General features: G+C 41.5%; 1 protein-coding gene across 1 annotated transcript in view; it reads right to left on the bottom strand.

Annotated features, from left to right (window-relative positions):
• Positions 1-1,415: 1,415 nt before the first annotated feature.
• The window catches only part of Gas8 (Growth arrest specific protein 8), a 335,305-nt gene continuing 329,559 nt past the window's right edge, over positions 1,416-7,161 (bottom strand). The window contains exon 11 of the mRNA XM_083113030.1: positions 1,416-1,425. The gene's annotated coding sequence lies outside the window, so the exon portion shown is untranslated. The remainder of the gene's footprint in view (positions 1,426-7,161) is intronic.

Genomic DNA, 7,161 nt, shown 5'->3' with positions numbered 1-7,161 from the left:
TAATGTTGGTTGCCTATCACTACAGGCAACAATTTCCACACGGCGCGAACGTTCATCAATGACTCACAACACTATTAGAAGTCCATGCGTTACGCGCATGGGGGGGAGGGGGGGGAACTCTACCAGTCTGAAAATTGGCACAGTTCAATTTCAAGCTAAAAGGAAAAGCAGAACGCTTGCTATAACCAGATTAAACAAATGCGGTAGATCGAAAACACTGCGTAAATTGTTCTCATATTCTACAAATTTAAACCAAATAATAATGTTTCCATAGTTTTCAGTGTTCCAAAAATGAGACTTGCGTGAGAGGTAGCAAACTAAACGTAAACTTCATGACTCAAATTTCACCCTGCCTTCTAGAGGAATGATGTGTGTACATATTTTATACATATGCACATTTCAGTACACTTACTGCATGAAAAGTTTCTCTAAATAATGAAAAAAAATGTACTTCATATTCAGTCATTTGGTGGAATGTAGAAGAAGTCTCCCCAAAAAGATATAAACATGATAATAGTTATTACAATAATATAGTAATAATAAATTTTGAGCTCCCACGTAGCCGTGTTGTCACCGCTCTCGCCCTTGGTGTGAATGGTCCCGGATTCGATTCCCGATAGGTCAAAAATTTTGGTATTGAACCAGTATTGGGAGAACAACTGGGGAGCTACTTGAAAAGAAGTAGTAGCGGGCTCCGATCTCGAAAGCCAGAAAACAGCGGCGATGGGACTTCATGAGCTAACCATCCTCGCCCAGTGGGAAAGCCACTGGCACGCCCTGGCTCTCACAGGACTGTTTGATTACGGAGGTTAGTTTCTTAACAATAGATGAATAAAGTGGGTTTATTTTGTTAGTTTTTAGTTGTTGAATAATGTACTTGATATAATAACTTTATGTAATAACCTCTACAAAAGTTTTATCAATGGTCTGAACAGTGATTTATTTATTGACACACACCAATACTCCCAAAATTTCCCCTTAAATTTTTCATAGGGCCAATTTATGGTCATTTTTGCTCTAAATTTACACTTACAATCCCTCTAAATGCGAACTCCTTCTACCAAAATATGTCAACGTACACGTACTGAAAACATCATTTCCACAATGGCAGAAATCGTGAATGTGCGAAGCCCTACCTCCATACCCCCTAAACCTTCATTGCACTGAGCAAGGAGGTAGAGTTCCCCTTCTTCAGCTGCGAACATTTACGGACAGACACTGGCTACCCTGAGGATCAGCCCGACACTCGAAATATCGCACAACAAACGGGCCGCTGGCAACCCTGACGAGTCAGCCCAAGCACGGGGAAAGGGAGAACCGGGGCGATCGAAATACCGGAAAAGCGGGTTCTCCCCCTCCCCACTTGGGGGCTGCAGAAGAGACGTGGGCAATCGATGGTAACGGGAGGAGGCACTCGACTCCTTCCTCCCTCCCCCCGGTCCACCGCACCCCCATTATCAGCAGGCGGCCACATGACGACAACCAGACCACACTCGCGCGGAGCTCCTCTCCGCTCAAAAGGCTTTCTTGACAGCTCTCCGTGGCAAACACTCGAGGCGTGTCTGCTGGAAACAGCGTAACCACTTTTATTACTGTCTTCCGAGCTTGTTAACACGGCCCACATTGCTACTTGCACCTCGCTCCTAATGTGGCGACCACGCTCTCCGAGGAAGCCTTGTCTTTCGTTACTAGCATCTCACGCACCGGTGAGCTTGCGAAAAACTGACTTGCATGAATCACTCGATCCATTGTGTACCTGTGGACTGATTCCGGACAAACATAAGGTGAAGAGTGACAATTTCGCACCAGGCGTATTCCTTATGGCTAATCAAATGGGAGTTTTCGACTCTTCCGAAGACAAAGCCTTCAACCTGTCATCTTTCCATTCGTGTGTTTTTCTGCGCCATCGGAAGTATGATATATTCAATATATTCCTAAGAAAGCAAGTAAAATACGAGGGACGGTGAGGGGAAAAAAGTTTCCTGTATGTGTATGTATTTCCAGACAGCGTGGAGATTTTGGGTTGCTAATATGTCACGTATGTCAAGTGGAAATCGCCACATATTAATATATTATGAAATTATATCTCAGACGTTTGCACATCGTTAGCACATGAAAGCACACTATTTATTTTAATAAGCACACAAATATTAATCAAGATATTAATGAGTTTATTGTGGCGATTCTGATCTGTGGTGATTTTATCTTGATATCAAGCCAGAATCGCCACAATAAACTCACTAATATCTTGAGTAATATTTGTGTACTTATTAAAATAAACAGTGTGCTAACGAATGCCTAAAATATAGTACAACTTGGTTGCTCAAATTTTTTTTTTTTTATTTGTGGCGATCTTATCTTGATATCAAGCCACAATAAACTCATTAATATCTTGATTAATATTTGTGTGTTTATTAAAATAAATAGCGTGCTTTCGTGTGCTAACGAATGCCTAAAAGATAGTACAATTTGGTTGCTCAAAAATAATTTTTTGATTTGTGGCGATTTTATCTTGATATCAAGCCACAATAAACTCATTAATATCATGATTAATATTTGTGTGCTTATAATAAATAGTGTGCTTTCGTGTGCTAACGAATGCCTAAAGGATAGTACAATTTGGTTGCTCAAATATAATTTTTTGATTTGAGGCGATTTTATCTTGATATCAAGCCAGAATCGCCACAATAAACTCATCAATATCTTCATTAATATTTCTGTGTTTATTCAAATAAATAGTGTGCTTTCGTGTGCTAACGAATGCCTAAAAGATAGTACAATTTGGTTGCTCAAAAATAATGTTTTGATTTGTGGCGATTTTATCTTGATATCAAGCCAGAATCGCCACAATAAACTTATCAATATCTTGATTAATATTTCTGTGTTTAATCAAATAAATAGTGTGCTTTCGTGTGCTAACGAATGCCTAAAAGATAGTACAATTTGGTTGCTCACAAATATTTTTTTGATTTGTGGCGATTTTATCTTGATATCAAGCCAGAATCGCCACAATAAACTCATTAATATCTTGATTAATATTTGTGTGCTTATTAAACTAAATAGTGTGCTTTCGTGTGCTAACGATGTGCAAACGTCCGAGATATAATTTCATAATTTATTAATATGTGGCGATTTCCACTTGACATACGTTAATATGTCGTGGTTGTACGGGCATCATCCTTCTTTTATTGTCTGACGCACGACCTTTTCCTTGCAGAGGGCGCCAGCGTAAATTTGAGAAGTGTGTGTCCGACCGACATGGAGAACTGAGGTGTGTTGCAATCGTGGGCAAAGTTATCTGCATTCCTAAACACATCATTGTCAGCTTTATTTAACATTGATTATTATTATAATTATTTTGACAACGAAGCAAGTGAAAGAAGTTATAAATATAGCAACACGGGGCCACGCCAGGAGGAACATTTTTGTCTACGGTGACTGCGAGCGGAATAAACAAATGACTGTCCACTTTAGTTGGCGAGCTGGCCGCGGTCTCTTCAGAAGCAAGGTACACTGAACAGTCCGCCACAGGGGCTGTCAATTGGCTAACTTCAGATCAGACTTGGGAGAGAGTAATTTTAATTTCAGTTGATTATTGTTCTTTAGATTCGTGGATTTTCTGCTACTCGCGAAGGTGAGGAAGAGTGATAAGTAGGGAGCTGAAGTTGATGAAATGTCATCTCTTTTCTGACATCTCTGGCACGATGCATTTAAATATACACAATATTACACTTCGTCTAGAACCCAAAAAAAGTAATTTTAAAGTGCATTTTTTTCTTTTCTTTTTTGCCAATTTTCAGGTATAGGTCATTTTCCCCGATTTTCGACATTTTTCTGTCATTTTTCGCAATATTCGGTGTATTGTTTCATCATATTTTATCACTTCTTTTATTTTGGTAATATTCTTAAGTCTTTTCACCAAGGTGAATATAGGCCTATATACTATATCTCGCAGGATTGCAATTTAAGAGCAAAAGAAATACTGAACTGGTGACATTGTTTGTTGTGTCGGGGAAAACTAACAGGTGTCCGTCTGAGGCAAACTCAGATTTAAGATCAGATAAGGAGGGACTGGATTGTTTAATTTACTTTTCATTTCAATTTTTAACCCGAAACTAACAAATTTAATGGTCATTTTTTGCATTTTTACGTCATTATTTCCCATTTTTTAGGACATTCTGTAGGTCATATACCTATATTTTTTAGGTCATCAACTCCCGCTCCCTAGTGAAAATATGATAAAATTAATGCAAGGACGCTCGCAAAGAACACGAATGCCCAGAACCCCTGGCGTCGCAGCGCGGTGTTGCAGACGAGAATTTCCCGACGAAACACGAGAAACTAACATTTTCAAGAAGAGACAAGCGAGTATTTTCGAGGCGAGACATTGGGCAAGACTAGAGTTGACGAGCTGTATCTTTGCGGGTGAACCCTGCCCAAGCATGGCTGCGCAGTAGCAAGGGGTATGAGCTACCGGCTGCGCAGTAGCAAGGGGGAGGAGCTACCGGCTGCGCAGTAGCAAGGGGTAGGAGCTACCGGCTGCGCAGTAGCAAGGGGTAGGAGCTACCGGCTGCGCAGTAGCAAGGGGGAGGAGCTACCGGTTGCGCGTCATTATCCTTGCTTTCTGTCCTTGCTGTCGACCACCCAAAGGCCGAGTACGTAGCAACTACATAAACGTATCTCTCTCACACTCTGCGCGGAGTAGCCAAGGCCACCCGCAAAGATACAGCTCGTCAACTCTAGCTGTGCTAACCATTTCTCCACAGAGTTCGGATGGAGCAAGAACAGTTTTCTCGTTCACGCACGAGACGAGACCTAAGAAGTGCAAAAACCACCAACAAAACCTACAGCAAAGGTGATCCCTCCAGGTAAACACGTCAAGACTCCACGCCGAGAAGTGAAAAACACCAAAAAAATAAAATCCGCAATATCTCTCCGAAGATAAGGGCACAAACTGGGAAGGCAAAGGGCCGGAGCGACGTTCCCTCTCAATAATGCAGGACCCTCGCGGGCAGAGACCGGCGTGAATGTTTGAAAGGGGTCTTTTTTTTATAAAAACATGATTTCTTCCATATTTCAGGCCGCGTCGGGGCGTCCGCATACTTGGCAGGTGCTTCGCCATGAATAAATCAGTGCCCGGAGATCTGCAAGAGGCGAGGCGTGACGTAGAGGGGAAACGAACCTGCTACTCGCGCGTTTTCCACTTCCGGATAAAGAGGAGGCTGTTTCAGGAGCGGCAATAAAAGAAGAAATGAACTGGATGACGGCGGCTTTTAGCGAATTGGAGAAAAATTACGATTTCACGGATCCCGCAAAAAAGCTGTAATTATTAGTTGTGCAAAATTCGAGGTTTCTTTTTATTTTTCAAACGCTTTGAGTGAAAAAACTTATTTTTTTGAAAACATACAATTTAATATTCTGATGGAATTCACAAATATTTTAAAGCAAAAATCTACGTGAAATGGTGCATCAGATATAAATAGGCCTACTTACTTACTAATGTTATTAGTCAGTACGTGAAAAAAACTTTTAATTATGAATCAGTATCCGTTCAAAGTGAAATTCGGCTCAGCCCCAAGAAAAACTCTTGCAACATATACAGGGTGGTCCAAAAGTAGTTATACAGTATATACCACTGTCGGCCTGGCAAGTTCATTATCCTTTTCAGTACTGTGTATGGCAGCCTTCAGGGAAGGTTTGAGGAATGTTGACGGAGGACATTTCGAACACTTGCGTGACTAAAAATTGTTCATTAATTGTCACTGGTACTGTATACCTACTTTTGGGTCACCCTGTGTATAAAAAATGTTTTTTTGTCGCTTTTCTGTTATTTTTGGCTAATGGCGACTGTGATATGTAGTGTGTAATTAGTAATTCTCTCTGGGGGGGTCCGGACCCCCTGGACTCCCCTAAATACGTCCGTATTAAATCTACAAGCCGCATCTTTCAGTTGTCTTATACTAGTTTCGACTTATAACGTTTTAATTACGTATTTCCGGATTGGAGTTCCTAATCTCATAGTGTTACTTGGGTCAGTGTTCATTATCCCTGCAAGTTTGATTCAATTTCACGGAAACACCCTGTATATGACACACATATAATACAATTTGTCAGTACCACTTTGCCTTTGCAAAAGTCGTAAGTCGGCGACCCTGACGGTGATATCAGTGTAGCGGAAGTCCATTACCACAGATCGTAAAAGCAAAGGTTACCTCAGCAATCGAAGGCAACATTGTCAAAACACGCAATTCCGTTCAGGCAAAAAAGAAGGAACTAACAAAAATGCCTGCTGTATTATCAGCACACGCTCAAGCATCCCGCAACGGTGTTTGGGTATCAGCTTAATTATATACATAGAAGGCTTGGTTCGCGTGACTAGTGGGAGTCATGCCGTGCGGTGTGGGGTTTGATTCCTGCACGCAGCACCCGACAATAAAAGGTTTCCTCCTCGCTCAGTGTTGCCAGCCTTGCGAACATTTCCCCAAGCATAAAGATCTCCCACAATTTACATTTTTGACGGTTTGTTGAGCCAAAAATGCAGCTCCCGTGCTGTTTTAAGAGTTGGGGAAACTGATTGATTGATTTGCTTCGCTCTTCTGTCACTTTTGACTAATCGCGAAGGCAACCATACACACAAACGTGGACAGGACACAACACGAGCCGCACAGAGAATGATACTGGCTGTGAGTCAAGACGCCAGAGACTCGCTAGTCTGCAGGGTGTACTACGTGGAAGTGAGATTGATATTTGGGAGCGTATGGGAATGTAGCCCCTTACCGGGGGGATGACATCAAGGGTATCAAGCCATTGCTTGCATTAATAATGTACTAAGTGAAATATTGTATGGCTTAATTGTCACCCTATTAAGATTATATATAAATGGATGGATGTGTGTGTGTGTATATTTGTTTGTTCAGCAATAACTCTCGAACGCCTGGAAAGATTTCAACCAAACTTGATACACGTATAACTTGCAAGCTGGAAAGAAATACTGTGGGGGTAAGACTCCCCTGGTACCTCTAGGGGTGGGGGTGCGAAGGGGTGACATGTAAAAATAATCGAGAACCACCGGTATTAAATTCCACACAAACATACATCCGTGACTCTATGCAATCCGCACAACGATAGTGTTTCTCGGGTTGTCTAACATTTAGGCTGTGT

Source organism: Lepisma saccharinum, chromosome 27 (assembly GCF_977018435.1).
Source record: "Lepisma saccharinum chromosome 27, izLepSacc3.1, whole genome shotgun sequence".
Classification (NCBI taxonomy): Eukaryota; Metazoa; Arthropoda; class Insecta; order Zygentoma; family Lepismatidae; genus Lepisma; species Lepisma saccharinum.
The sequence above is the reverse complement of the archived record's forward strand: the minus strand, read 5'-3'. Positions and strand labels throughout refer to the sequence as shown.